Consider the following 15,142-nt stretch of genomic DNA (forward strand, 5'->3'; position numbering starts at 1 on the left):
TATCTGCCCAATCCATTATTAATGGATAATGATTTTACCACTATCCATTATCCTTTACATGTATTTAAAATCAGTCATTTTGACTGTAAAAAGTAATGTTTTGTTAATACGGAGAGGATTTGCCATGTACAGTATAGACCCATAAACTGATTTAGTCTAATAAATTAAAAAATATTTAATGTCGATAGGATTGTTTAGTTTGTTAGGATCCCCTTTAAAACCTCTTTGCGCACGGATCCCGCTAGCTTTCCAGTGAAATCGGAGCGCGCCAATTTCAAAATCGTAATATTAAACAATAAGTCCCCAAAGTAAAGTTTGTCCAAACAAGTCAAACAACGTTTCTAATCTATCCTCAGGAAGTATAATATTTAAATAAATGATCATATTTTATACGGAGACTAGTATGTTCAATAGGGAAGGAAAATAACGAAGAGAGCGCCCTCATTCACAGACGCAGAGACTATTTTTGCCTTAGTGCTCCCCTTGGATAAACTACTATTCCTCGTTGGTTTTTCAGAAAACAAGCCGGAATCTATGTATAAAGACTGTTGACATCTAGTGGAGGCCATAGGAACTGCAATCTGGAAGGCAGACGTCATAGTTTTCAATAGCTTCACATTTGAAGTGGTTGGAAGCTCAAAAAAAGAATTCAGGATGGATTTTCCCCTTTTTGCCCTGCCATATCAGTTGTGTTATACACACAGACATTATTCAAACATTTTTAGAAACTTCAGAGTGTTTTCTATCCAATTATACCAATTATATGTATATCCTAGCTTCTGGGCCTGAATAACAGGCAGTTTACTTTGGGCACATCAGACAGGCGGAAATTCAGGAAACTAGACCGTGCACTGAAACATTAACGACTGAAAATGTAGCAGCAACTCTTCAAAGGGTCCATTAACTACTGAATATGCAGCAGCTACTCTTCCTGGGATCCATTACCTACTGAATATGCAGCAGCTGCTCTTCCTGGGGTCCATTAACTACTGAATATGCAGCACCTACTCTTGCTGGGGTCCATTACCTACTGAATATGCAGCAGCTACTCTTCCTGGGGTCCATTACCTCCTGAACATGCAGCAGCTACTCTTCCTGGGGTCCATTACCTACTGAATATGCAGCAGCTACTCTTCCTGGGGTCCATTACCTACTGAACATGCAGCAGCTACTCTTCCTGGGGTCCATTACCTACTGAATATGCAGCAGCCACTCTTCCTGGGGTCCATTAACTACTGAATATGCAGCAGCTACTCTTCCTGGGGTCCATTACCTACTGAATATGCAGCAGCCACTCTTCCTGGGGTCCATTACCTACTGAATATGCAGCAGCTACTCTTCCTGGGGTCCATTACCTACTGAACATGCAGCAGCCACTCTTCCTGGGGTCCATTACCTACTGAATATACAGCAGCCACTCTTCCTGGGGTCCATTACCTACTGAATATGCAGCAGCCACTCTTCCTGGGGTCCATTACCTACTGAACATGCAGCAGCTACTCTTCCTGGGGTCCATTACCTACTGAATATGCAGCAGCTACTCTTCCTGGGGTCCATTACCTACTGAATATGCAGCAGCTACTCTTCCTGGGGTCCATTACCTACTGAATATGCAGCAGCTACTCTTCCTGGGGTCCATTACCTACTGAATATGCAGCAGCTACTCTTCCTGGGGTCCATTACCTACTGAATATGCAGCAGCTACTCTTCCTGGGGTCCATTACCTACTGAACATGCAGCAGCCACTCTTCCTGGGGTCCATTACCTACTGAATATACAGCAGCTACTCTTCCAAGGGTCCATTACCTACTGAATATGCAGCAGCTACTCTTCCTGGGGTCCATTACCTACTGAATATACAGCAGCCACTCTTCCTGGGGTCCATTACCTACTGAATATGCAGCACCTACTCTTCCTGGGGTCCATTACCTACTGAATATACAGCAGCCACTCTTCCTGGGGTCCATTACCTACTGAATATGCAGCAGCCACTCTTCCTGGGGTCCATTACCTACTGAATATACAGCAGCCACTCTTCCTGGGGTCCATTACCTACTGAATATGCAGCAGCCACTCTTCCTGGGGTCCATTACCTACTGAACATTGTTGGAGGAAATTATGGTTGAAATGATTAATTATGTATACATTTCAATTAGAACCATCTATTTTAATACTATTATGTTATGGTATGAAATGTATGGGTTCTTGGTTAAGCTTTTACTGAAAATGTAAGTAAAACAAATTAATTATCTGTACCTTGTGGGAAAGGGAGAAGGAGGGCATAGATCTTTTCTGACAGATAAGAAAGGTCTTTGATGTTCCATTAGTGGAGGAGAAGATGTCTTTTAGACAGATTGGAATGTTTGTTTTATGAAAGGAGTAGAAGAAGATCTCCAGAACTGAAGACACTAACGCTATTGTGTGGATCGGAGAGGGTGTGAGAAACTGATGATGTCATTTTATGTTGTCTCTTTAAAATGTAAGGTTCTTTGTCTTTTTCTTCAGTACTCTCTTGTAATAAATGCTGTCACCTGACTTTTTAAGACTGGTCTCGATCTATTTCATGCATAATTAATGAATTTACAACTCATTAATGAAATAGAGAGAGTCCGAATTTGATTTTGGCTACAAAACATATAGGAATTTAGAATTCCTCTAACAACATGCAGCAGCTACTCTTCCTGGGGTCCATTACCTACTGAATATGCAGCAGCTACTCTTCCTGGGGTCCATAAACTTCTTACGGATCACTGGGACGCTAGCGTCTCATCTCGACAACATCCGGTGAAATTGCAGAGGGCAAAATTCAAATGACAGAAATCGTAATATTAAACATTCATGAAAATACAAGTGTCATATATAATTTAAAAGCGTAACTTCTCATGACTCTCAAACCCGCATGCGGGAGTGTAACCATAGCCTCAAACGAATTAGCATTACGCAGCGGACATAAATCTTCCTAGAAAATCTTCCTATTCATGAAAATCACAAATGAAATATAGACAAGCATTTGTGTAAGTTTATCATGGCATAATGCTATAGCTAGGCTCTGCTATCAGCAGGCAACATTTTCACGAAAATAAGAAAAGCAATCAAATTAAATAATTTACCTTTGAAGAACTTCGGATGTTTTCACTCAGGAGACTCCCAGTTAGATAGCAAATGTTCCTTTTTTCCAAAAATGTTATTTTTGTAGGCGAAATAGCTCCGTTTTGTTCTTCACGTTTGGCTGAGAAATCGACCGGAAAATGCAGTCACTACACAAACTTTTTTCCAAATTAGCTCCATAATATCGACAGAAACATGGCAAACGTTGTTTAGAATTAATCCTCAAGGTGTTTTTCACATATCTATTCGATAAAATATCCGTTGGGACAATTGGTTTCTCATAAGAAGCGATTGGACAAATGGCTACTTGTGTGCTTTAAATGTGGTCCCTTATGGCTATTCTTCAACATAAATGCGTAAAAAGACGTCACAATGCTGTAGACACCGTAGAAAACGTAAGCTCATTCGTAGCTCATTCACAGCCATATAAGGAGTCATTGGCATGAGGCGGTTTCAAAAAATGCGGCGTTCTTAGAGCCCGGACGATAAGAAATAACGAACTCGAAACGAGCGAAAAACAGCGCCCAACGAGCCTGACGCGCATTAAGTCGTTTGGCAGAACGGATGTACTCAAGGTTCTTATGGTCAGTCCAAACGACAAAAGGAACGGTCGCCCCCTCCAACCACTGTCGCCATTCGCCTAGGGCTAAGCGGATGGCGAGCAGTTCGCGGTTTACCACATCATAGTTACGTTCCGACGGCGACAGGCGATGAGAAAAATACGCGCAAGGGTGGACCTTATCGTCAGAATGGGAGCGCTGGGACAGAATGGCTCCCACGCCCACCTCTGACGCGTCAACCTCGACAATGAACTGTCTAGAGACGTCAGGTGTAACAAGGATAGGAGCGGATGTAAAACGCTTGAGGAGATCAATACTACAATCATACGACCGGTGAGGAGGAAGGAGGTGGCCCTGGACCGACTGAAGACCGTGCGCAGATCATGATATTCCTCCGGCACCCTGTCAAATCACCAGGCTCCTCCTGAGAAGAGGGGGCAGAAGAAACAGGAGGGATAGCAGACATTAAACATTTCACATGACAATAGACGTTCCAGGAGAGGATAGAATTACTAGACCAATTAATAGAAGGATTATGACACACTAGCCAGGGATGGCCCAAAACAACAGGCGAAAAAGGTGAACGAAAAATCAAAAAAATAAATGGTTTCGCTATGATTACCAGAGACAGTGAGGGTTAAAGGTAGCGTTTCACGCTGAATCCTGGGGAGAGGACTACCATCCAAGGCGAACATGGCCGTGGGCTCCCTAACTGTCTGAGAGGAATGTCATGTTCCCGAGCCCAGGCTTCGTCCATAAAACAGCCCTCCGCCCCAGAGTCTATCAAGGCACTGCAGGAAGCTGCCGAACCGGTCCAGCGTAGATGGACCGACAAGGTAGTACAGGATCTTGAAGGAGAGACCTGAGTAGTAGCGCTCACCAGTAGCCCTCCGCTTACTGATGAGCTCTGGCCTTTACTGGACATGAAATGACAAAATGACCAGCGGAACCGCAATAGAGACAGAGGCGGTTGGTAATTCTCCGTTCCCTCTCCTTAGTCGAGATGCGAATACCCCCAGCTGCATGGGCTCAGCACCTGAGCCAGTGGAGGAAGATGGTAGTGATGCGGAGAGGGGGAAACGGATAACGCGAGCTCTCTTCCACGAGCTCGGTGACGAAGATCTACCCGTCGTTCTATACGAATAGCGAGTTCAATCAAAGAATCCACGCTGGAAGGAACCTCCCGGGAGAGAATCTCATCCTTTACCTCCGCGTGGAGACCCTCCAGAAAACGAGCGAGCAACGCCGGCTCGTTCCAGTCACTGGAGGCAGCAAGAGTGCGAAACTCTATAGAGTAGTCCGTTATGGATCGATTCCCTTGACATAGGGAAGACAAGGCCCTGGAAGCTTCTTTCCCAAAAACTGAACGATCAAAAACCCGTATCATCTCCTCCTTAAAGTTCTGATACTGGTTAGTACACTCAGCCCTTGCCTCCCAGATTGCCGTGCCCCACTCACGAGCCCGTCCAGTAAGGAGAGATATGACGTAGGCGATACGAGCTGTACCCCTGGAGTACGTGTTGGGCTGGAGAGAGAACACAATATCACACTGGGTGAGGAACGAGCGGCATTCAGTGGGCTCCCAGAGTAACACGGTGGGTTATTAATTCTGGGCTCCGGAGACTCGGAAGCCCTGGAAGTAGCCGGTGGATCGAGGCGGAGATTGTGAATATGTTTCGAGAGGTCGGAGACTTGGGCGGCCAGGGTCTCAACGGCATGTCGAGCAGCAGACAATTCCTGCTCGTGTCTGCCTAGCATCGCTCCCTGGATCTCGACGGCTGAGTAGAGAGGATCCGAAGTCGCTGGGTCCATTCTTGGTCGGATTCTTCTGTTATGCAGATGAGTGAGGACCCAACAGCGATTCAACAGAAACAGTCTTTTAATGTCCAAACAGGGAAAACATAAATCCTCAATCGTTACAGGAGATGTCCAAACAGGGAAAACATAAATCCTCTATCTTTGCAGGAGAGTCCTCCTTCTAGTAGTAGAGGAGAATTGCAGGGCTAGCGGCAACAGACTGCAGGTCCCTCAGGGTAGGCGCGGGCCGTAGAGGACAAAGACACCTGCTCACACGTAGCATCTAATAAAGAGGCAGATTACGACAGGACGGGACAAGGGCAAAGCAAACAAGAATCCGACAAGGACAGAAGCAGAAACAGAGAGAGAAATAGAGACTTAATCAGAGGGCAAAAGAGGAGACAGGTGTGAGAGAGTAAACGAGGTCGTTAGGAGAATGGGGAACAGCTGGGAGCAGGAACGGAACGAAAGAGAGAGAGAAAGATAGTAACCTAATACGACCAGCAGGGGGAAACGAAGAGAAGAGAAAGCACAGGGACAAGACATAACATGACATGTCTTCCCTGTAACGCACAGCGGGGAGGTTGCCTGCAAAGACAACAAGCTCAGTCCGATGATGCTATGACACAGCGCCCCAGACCATGATGGACACTCCACCTCCAAATTGATCCCGCTCCAGAGTACAGACCTCGGTGTAACGTTCATTCCTTCTACGATAAATGTGAATCCGAACATCACCCCTGGTGTGACAAAAACCATGTCTCGTTGATGAAGAGCACTTTTTGCCAGTCCTGTCTTGGCCAGCGACGGTGGGTTAGTGCCCACATGCCTTCAAGCCCTAAGTCCAGCCTCTCTCAACCTATTGCGGACAGTCTGAGCACTGATGGAGGGATTGTGCGTTCCTGGTGTAACTCGGGCAGTTGTTGTTGCCATCCTGTACCTGTCCCGCAGGTGTGATGTTTGGATGTACCGATCCTGTGCAGGTGTTGTTACACGTGGTCTGCCACGGCGAGGACGATCAGCTGTCCATCCTGCCTGTAGCGCTGTCTTAGGCGTCTCACAGTACGCACATTGCAATTTATTGCCCTGGCTACATCTGTAGTCCTCATGCCTCCTTGCAGCATGTAACTACTCTGGTAGGTTGACTGATTACCTGAACCAGGTTGCAGGCACAAATTTAAAGTTTTAAATGTTTTCTTGAGTGGGCAGCTTTATGAAAGCCAGTCAGTATTGAAGTCACCCAGAAATGATACATCTCAGTTGATATCACATACATTATCAAGCATTTCACACATGTTTTCCAGATACTGACTGTTAACACTTGGTCTATAGCAGCTTCCCACCACAATGGGCATTAGGTGAGGCAGATGAACCTGTAGCCATATTACAGTATTTAACATGAGATCCTCTCTAATCTTTACAGGAATGTGTTTCTGAATATAATCTGCAACACTGCCCCCATTGGCATTTCTGTCTTTTCTGTAGATGTTATAACCATGTATCATACAATGAGTCCATATGGCAGAGGCAGACACATTCATAACTGGAGTTTAGAGGCCTGCCCCAATCCCGTTATAGACGGAGCCCCATCTGTGCAAAAGCCCACCATTCGATCCCATGGAATCAGTTTGTCATCAATATAGCCACGCAGCACACTGACCATCCCCTGTGCAGTTTCATGCTCGGGAATCGTGAGACAGAACAATATGTCCTCGTGAATAGCATGCCGCGACATGTAGAGAACAATAGATAATGCAGGTGCATCTCGGCCCCCACAGCTAACGTCCATTTGGAGAGCATAAGGTGGGGAGTTTGAGTCGTTCAGTCAGAGTTCATTTGGAGAGCATAAGGTGGGGAGTTTGAGTCGTTCAGTCAGAGTTCATTTGGAGAGCATAAGGTGGGGAGTTTGAGTCGTTCAGTCAGAGTTCATTTGGAGAGCATAAGGTGGGGAGTTTGATTCGTTCAGTCAGAGTCCATTTGGAGAGCATAAGGTGGGGAGTTTGAGTCGTTCAGTCAGAGTTCATTTGGAGAGCATAAGGTGGGGAGTTTGATTCGTTCAGTCAGAGTCCATTTGGAGAGCATAAGGTGGGGAGTTTGATTCGTTCAGTCAGAGTCCATTTGGAGAGCATAAGGTGGGGAGTTTGAGTCGTTCAGTCAGAGTTCATTTGGAGAGCATAAGGTGGGGAGTTTGAGTCGTTCAGTCAGAGTTCATTTGGAGAGCATAAGGTGGGGAGTTTGAGTCGTTCAGTCAGAGTTTCCTCTTGATTGCTAGCTATACCATCAATTCTTAGTTTCACAGTGTTATCTGACAAAGGTATTGATGTTTGTAGTTTCTGTTCCTTACTACACATTGCTTTTACCATTTCAACTGCGGCTGGTAATATCAAAGTGTCTGCAAAAGTGTATGGTTTCATAGCGCGGCGGGCTTTCACCGGGGGAATGATTCAAGAGCAACGGTCAAGTGCGGCAATTTGTCACGATCTAAGGCCACTCTGTATTTGAATTTTAACTATTCGATTTTAATATTATATTATTATTATAATATTCATTCCGATTCTTAGGGGAAAGTTACTCACCAGGATCAGCGTTTACTTCACATATTACTCACCTGGTTTACACTCTAACCACTAGGCTACCCTGCCCCCTCTACACTCTAACCACTAGGCTACCCTGCCCCCTCTACACTCTAACCACTAGGCTACCCTGCCGCCCCACATATTACTCACCTGGTTTTAAATGAACACATTTTCTCTCTGAGGCCACATGCCCTTTCGGTTACTAGTCCAACGCTCTAACCACTAGTCTACCCTGCCGCCCCACATATTACTCACCTGGTTTTAAATGAACACATTTTCTCTCTGAGGCCACATGCCCTTTCGGTTACTAGTCCAACGCTCTAACCACTAGGCTACCCCGCCACCCCACATATTACTCACCTGGTTTTAAATGAACACATTTTCTCTCTGAGGCCACATGCCCTTTCGGTTACTAGTCCAACGCTCTAACCACTAGTCTACCCTGCCGCCCCACATATTACTCACCTGGTTTTAAATGAACATATTTTCTCTCTGAGGCCACATGCCCATGCAGTAATAACACATCATTGTTGTCGTAATAGCTAAAGATTAAACCCTTTTAAAAATTAAAAATTTTCACACTTTTTTTAATCATTGCATTATTCAAGTGTGCAATCTGGTTTAATTGAAAAGCTCCTGTATAGTTTGAATATCTTGCTTACATTCATATACTACTATATACACTATGGTTTGCACTTCAGGTTAATAGATGCACACACGCATGTAGCATGAATGAGGCTTTGCCCACACCACATCCAAGATAATGTAAGGATAATGTAAGGATAATGTCAGGATAATGTCAGGATAATGTCAGGATAATGTAAACTTGTGCAGCTCATAATTTGTAACTCGACTCAACTAAGCTGGATCCCCATTTTCGGCAGCTAATTGCATTATTGCGTAGCGTATAAATTAGGCTTCAAAGACAAGCTGCTAATCTGATGTAGAAGAAAAACAGCACATTTTGTGTAATAAGGCCTTTAAATGTTTTCATGACAGACTTGAATTGATTTCCTCCTCTCTTCCGAAAGGTATGTTCACTACAGCTTCTTCAATGAAAGGCTCAATGGGTAAGATCAAGTTTCTGTTCATTTATTACACCCTAATGATGCTATAATGTGATATGGATTTTCTGATTGATTCATATTCACAGGGTTTGGTTTGACTCTTCCAACAGAGATATCCCAGTTGATGAGGACCAGAGGAACACCAGGTTAGTTGATATGAACTGAGAAATCCTCCCAACAAGTCATGATACTGGTACTTCTAAACGCTCTTTCCTATTTCCTTAATGTTACCCGTTAGATCATTTACAGAGATAACAGAGATGTACTGTACACAGTTACTAGTGGTGGGCACCAATAAGGATATGAACAAGTCATATTGTGATATTGGTTCATCATTGCTGTTACCCTACACTATTATGAAAAAGAGCAAACATGACTGTTCCCGGAGGCACAAAACCCTCTCAAAGGCCTTCAACGTAGCAAACTTAACGGCCTGCTGATGGGCCATCAACAAGCTTCCTGTTGTATTCACACTGGTTAGGAGGTACAATTAGAGCAAACCAACAAAGTATAGTCCCACTAAGAGCAAACCAACAAAGTATAGTCCCACTAAGAGCAAACCAACAAAGTATAGTCCCACTAAGAGCAAACCAACAAAGTATAGTCCCACTAAGAGCAAACCAACAAAGTATAGTCCCACTAAGAGCAAACCAACAAAGTATAGTCCCACTAAGAGCAAACCAACAAAGTATAGTCCCACTAAGAGCAAACCAACAAAGTATAGTCCCACTAAGAGCAAACCAACAAAGTATAGTCCCACTAAGAGCAAACCAACAAAGTATAGTCCCACTAAGAGCAAACCAACAAAGTATAGTCCCACTAAGAGCAAACCAACAACCGTTAGCTTTGGATGCAACAAACCCAGACCCATCGGAAGATCCCAACCCCATGACCCAACTAGCAATGTAAATCAGTCTGATGTTGTCCCGATGGCATGCAAAGGTCTGTGGGGCATTTTCTCTCAGACTGTTTGTTATAGTGGAATCAGGGTTATTTGTTACAATGTATTTTTTCCATTTGGTTGTTTTCTCATTGTAAAAGAATTGTCAAACAAACTACAATACTTGAACAAAACCATGTGTGTATCGGAAGTCACACCACTTGCTCAGTGAGTACCAGTTCCTCCTAATTCGGCTCACACCAAGACTGGAGCCAATTGGACGTACTGCAAGCTTCTCTAAAATGCCGTTCGAGGTGGCTTACGGTAGAGAAATTAAAATTTTCTGGCATCAGCTCTGTTTGACATTCCTGCAGTCAGCATGTCTATGGCCTTTTATTGTCCCCAGCAGAAGGTGCACCTGTGTAATGATCACGTTGTTTAATCAGCTTCTTGATATGCCACACCTACCAGGTGAATGGAATATCTTGGCAAATGAGAAATAATCACCCACATGGATGTAAAGACATTTGATAGAAATAAGCTTTTTGTGCTCATGGATCATTTCCTGTATTTTTTTTTTCAGCTCATGAAACACGGAACCAACACTTTACATGTTGCGTTTACACACGGAGTGTACAAAACATTAAGGGCACCATGTCTTTCCATCCATAACATAAACTGACAGGTGAATCCAGGTGAAAGCTAAGATCCCTTATTGATGTCACTTGCTACATCCACTTCAACCAGTGTAGATGATACTACCGAGCATTTCACACACTGTCTAAATACTGACTGTTAGCACTTGGTGACCTATAGAAATACCCCTAAATGGCTTCAGATGAGGCAGGTAAACCTGCAACCTCTTCAATAACACTGGGCATGAGATCTTCTCTAAACAGTACAGGGAAATGGCTCTAAATATATAAAGCAACACCTCCCCCATAAGCATTCCTGTCTCTTCTGTAGATGTTATATCCCTGTATTGCTACTGCTGTATCATTAAAGGAATTATCTAAGTGAGTCTCATAAATGGCTAACATACAGAATGTTATCTGATGTTAGCAAGTTACTGATTTACGGAATCTTATTTCTAAGGCTGCATATACAGTGTATTCAGGAAGTATTAAGGCCCCTTGACTTTTGACACATTTTATTTAATTACAGCCTCATTCTAAAATGGATTACATTGCCCCCCCCCCCCCCCCCCCCCCACACACACAATACCCCATAATGACAAAGCATAAAAACAGATTTTTAGACATTTGGAAAAAGTTAGGCTGCCAGAAAATTCACAATTGGCCTAGGCAGGGTAGCCAAGTGGTTAGTGTCACGAACCGGCTCAAAGCCCGTAACAAAAGGGAGACAACGTGGAGATAAGGAGTAATAAAATTAAATGAGTAACTAAGTATAACACAATGGTGTGTGTAATCAGTAATCAGTAGTGTAAGTGAGTGTTTTGCATGCATGGATGTGATAATGCAGTGTGTTGAAAGATGCTAAAGCAAACAACCAAAAAACCACCAAGAAAAACAACCAAATCTATAAAAGTGTCTGCATGGAGAGAGTCTCCTCCATGAATGGGGAAGTGGTGTATTTATCCTGGGAGACACCGGGCCCAGGTAGTTTCCCATTTAGCTGAGTGTTGACTAGTAACCGAAAGGTTGCAAGTTCAAATCTCTGTCGTTCTGCCCCTTGGAAGGAAAACATTTGGCTTAAATTTTTTCCGAGCCGGTCACGGGTGCACCTCAGCCACGCTCAAGGTACTAAACGATATCATAACCGCCATCGATAAAAGACAATACTGTGCAGCCGTCTTCATCGACCTGGCCAAGGCTTTCGACTCTGTCAATCACCATATTCTTATCGGCAGACTCAGTAGCCTCGGTTTTTCTAATGACTGCCTTGCCTGGTTCACCAACTACTTTGCAGACAGAGTTCAGTGTGTCAAATTGGAGGGCATGTGGTCCGGTCCTCTGGCAGTCTCTATGGGGGTGCCACAGGGTTCAATTCTCGGGCCGACTCTTTTCTCTGTATATATCAATGATGTTGCTCTTGCTGCGGCCGATTCCCTGATCCACCTCTACGCAGACGACACCATTCTGTATACTTCTGGCCCTTCCTTGGACACTGTGCTAACTTACCTCCAAACGAGCTTCAATGCCATACAACACTCCTTCCGTGGCCTCCAACTGCTCTTAAACGCTAGTAAAACCAAATGCATGCTTTTCAACCGTTTGCTGCCTGCACCAGCACGCATGACTAGCATCACCACCCTGGATGGTTTCGACCTAGAATATGTGAACATCTATAAGTACCTAGGTGTCTGGCTAGACTGTAAACTTTCCTTCCAGACTCATATCAAACATCTCCAATCTAAAATCAAATCTAGAATCGGCTTTCTATTTTGCAACAAAGCCTCCTTCACTCACGCCAAACTTACCCTAGTAAAACTGACTATCCTACCAATCCTCGACTTCGGCGATGTCATTTACAAAATAGCTTCCAATACTCTATTCAGCAAACTGGATGCAGTTTATCACAGTGCCATCCGTTTTGTTACTAAAGCACCTTATACCACCCACCACTGCGACCTGTATATTCTAGTCGGCTGGCCCTCGCTACATATTCGTCGCCAGACCCACTGGCTCCAGGTCATCTACAAGTCCATGCTAGGTAAAGCTCCGCCTTATCTCAGTTCACTGGTCACGATGGCAACACCCACCCATAGCACGCGCTCCAGCAGGTGTATCTCACTGAAGCCAACACCTCATTTGGCCTCCTTTCCTTCCAGTTCTCTGCTGCCTGTGACTGGAACGAATTGCAAAAAATCGTTGAAGTTGGAGACTTTTATCTCCCTCACAAACTTCAAACATCTGCTATCTGAGCAGCTAACCGATCGCTGCAGCTGTACATAGTCTATCGGTAAATAGCCCACCCAATTTACCTACCTCATCCCCATACTGTTGTTATTTATTTACTCTTCTGCTCTTTTGCACACCAGTATCTCTACCTGCACATGACCATCTGACCATTTATCACTCCAGTGTTAATCTGCTAAATTGTAATTATTCGCCTACCTCCTCATGCCTTCTGCACACAATGTATGTATATAGACTTTTTTTTCTACTGTGTTATTGACTTGTTTATTGTTTATGCCATGTGTAACTCTGTGTTGTTGTCTGTTCACACTGCTATGCTTTAACTTGGCCAGGTCGCAGTTGTAAATGAGAACTTGTTCTCAACTAGCCTACCTGGTTAAATAAAGGTGAAAAATAAAATAAATAAAAAATACTGTATAGCCATCATTAATCATTGTACCACGTCTTTCTATTCACACAGTCTGAGTAAGTCCATATTCAGGAGCAGAGAACAGAACATCATCTCTCCAGAAAGGTGTGTATCAGTATATTCAGGAGCAGAGAACAGAACATCATCTCTCCAGAAAGGTGTGTATCAGTATATTCAGGAGCAGAGAGCAGAACATCATCTCTCCAGAAAGGTGTGTATCTGTATATTCAGGAGCAGAGAGCAGAACATCATCTCTCCAGAAAGGTGTGTATCTGTATATTCAGGAGCAGAGAGCAGAACATCATCTCTCCAGAAAGGTGAGTATCTGTATATTCAGGAGCAGAGAACAGAACATCATCTCTCCAGAAAGGTGTGTATCAGTATATTCAGGAGCAGAGAACAGAACATCATCTCTCCAGAAAGGTGAGTATCTGTATTTTACTGTGCCATCATTCACCATTTGGATGGCTATCCAAACTCTATGCTACTGGCCAAACTCTACACCTGGGTGTGTGTGTGTGTGTGTGGGGGGGGGTAGATACTTTTTAGAAATGTATTTTCACTCATTGGGTACAGTAGATCCCACTTCTCCCCCAAAACAAGGACACAGATCAACTACAAATACTACCTCCACCCAGCGACTGCCAACCCAGACCCCACCCCTTCCCCTCCCCAAACACAAGGACGCAGACAAACAGTTAAATATTCCACCAAACCAGCCATCAAACTGCAGACTCAAATCTCAAGCAGAAAAAAATCTATTTATCCATGGATGACATTCATACAAAGCTTTCCCTCACCCTCCATTTGGAAAATCTGGCCATAACTCCTTCCTCTTAATTCCTGTTTACAAGCAAAATCTCAAACAGGAAGTACCAGCAAGGCGCTCAATTGAAGTGGTGTGATGAAGCAGACACTACAATCGTGGCCAAAGGTTTTGAGAATGACACAAATATTAATTTTCACAAAATCTGCTGCCTCAGTTTGTATGATGGCAAATTGTACAGTATATACTACAGAAAGTTATGAAGAGTGATCAGATGAATTGCAATTAAATGAACTGAATCCCCCCCAAAACATTTCCACTGCATTTCAGCCCTGCCACAAAAGGACCAGCTGACATCATGTCAGTGATTCTCTCGTTAACACAGGTGATTGTTGATATGGACAAGGCTGGAGATCACTCTGTCATGCTGATTGAGTTCGAATAACAGACTGAAGCTTCAAAAGGAAGGTGGTTCTTGGAATCATTGTTCTTCCTCTGTCAAGCATGGTTACCTGCAAGGAAACACGTGCCGTCATCATTGCTGCCAGTAAGATTGCACCTAAATCAACCATTTATCGGATCATCAAGAACTTCAAGGAGCGGTTCAATTATTGAGAAGAAGGCTTCAGGAGGCCCAAGAAAGTCCAGCAAGCACCAGGACTGTCTCCTAAAGTTGATTCAGCTGCGGGATCGGGGCACCACCAGTACAGAGCTTGCTCAGGAATGGCAGCAGGCAGGTGTGAGTGCATCTGCACGCACAGTGAGGCAAAGACTTTGAGGATGGCCTGGTGTCAAGAAGGGCAGCAAAGAAGCCACTTCTCTCCAGGAAAAATACAAGGGACAGACTGATATTCTGCAAAAGGTACAGGGATTGGACTGCCGAGGACTGGGGTAAAGTAATTTTCTCTGATGAATCCCCTTTCTGATTGTTTGGGGCATCCGAAAAAAAGCTTGTCCGGAGAAGACAAGGTGAGCGCTACCATCAGTCCTGTGTCATGCCAACAGTAAAGCATGAGACCATTCATGTGTGGGGTTGCTTCTCAGCCAAGGGAGTGGGCTTACTCACAATTTTGCCTAAGATCACAGCCATGAATCAAGAT

At 44.1% G+C, this 15,142-nt stretch overlaps 1 long non-coding RNA gene across 1 annotated transcript; it reads left to right on the forward strand.

The window, feature by feature from the left end:
- The first annotated feature begins 9,007 nt into the window (after window positions 1-9,007).
- LOC135570668 (uncharacterized) lies at window positions 9,008-13,449 on the forward strand. The gene is made up of 3 exons (XR_010463564.1): window positions 9,008-9,111; window positions 9,219-9,254; window positions 13,328-13,449. It is a non-coding gene; the product is annotated as an uncharacterized LOC135570668 (long non-coding RNA).
- The last annotated feature ends 1,693 nt before the right edge of the window (window positions 13,450-15,142 follow it).

The sequence above is a fragment of the Oncorhynchus nerka genome, unplaced genomic scaffold (assembly GCF_034236695.1).
Source record: "Oncorhynchus nerka isolate Pitt River unplaced genomic scaffold, Oner_Uvic_2.0 unplaced_scaffold_942, whole genome shotgun sequence".
NCBI classification, from domain to species: domain Eukaryota; kingdom Metazoa; phylum Chordata; class Actinopteri; order Salmoniformes; family Salmonidae; genus Oncorhynchus; species Oncorhynchus nerka.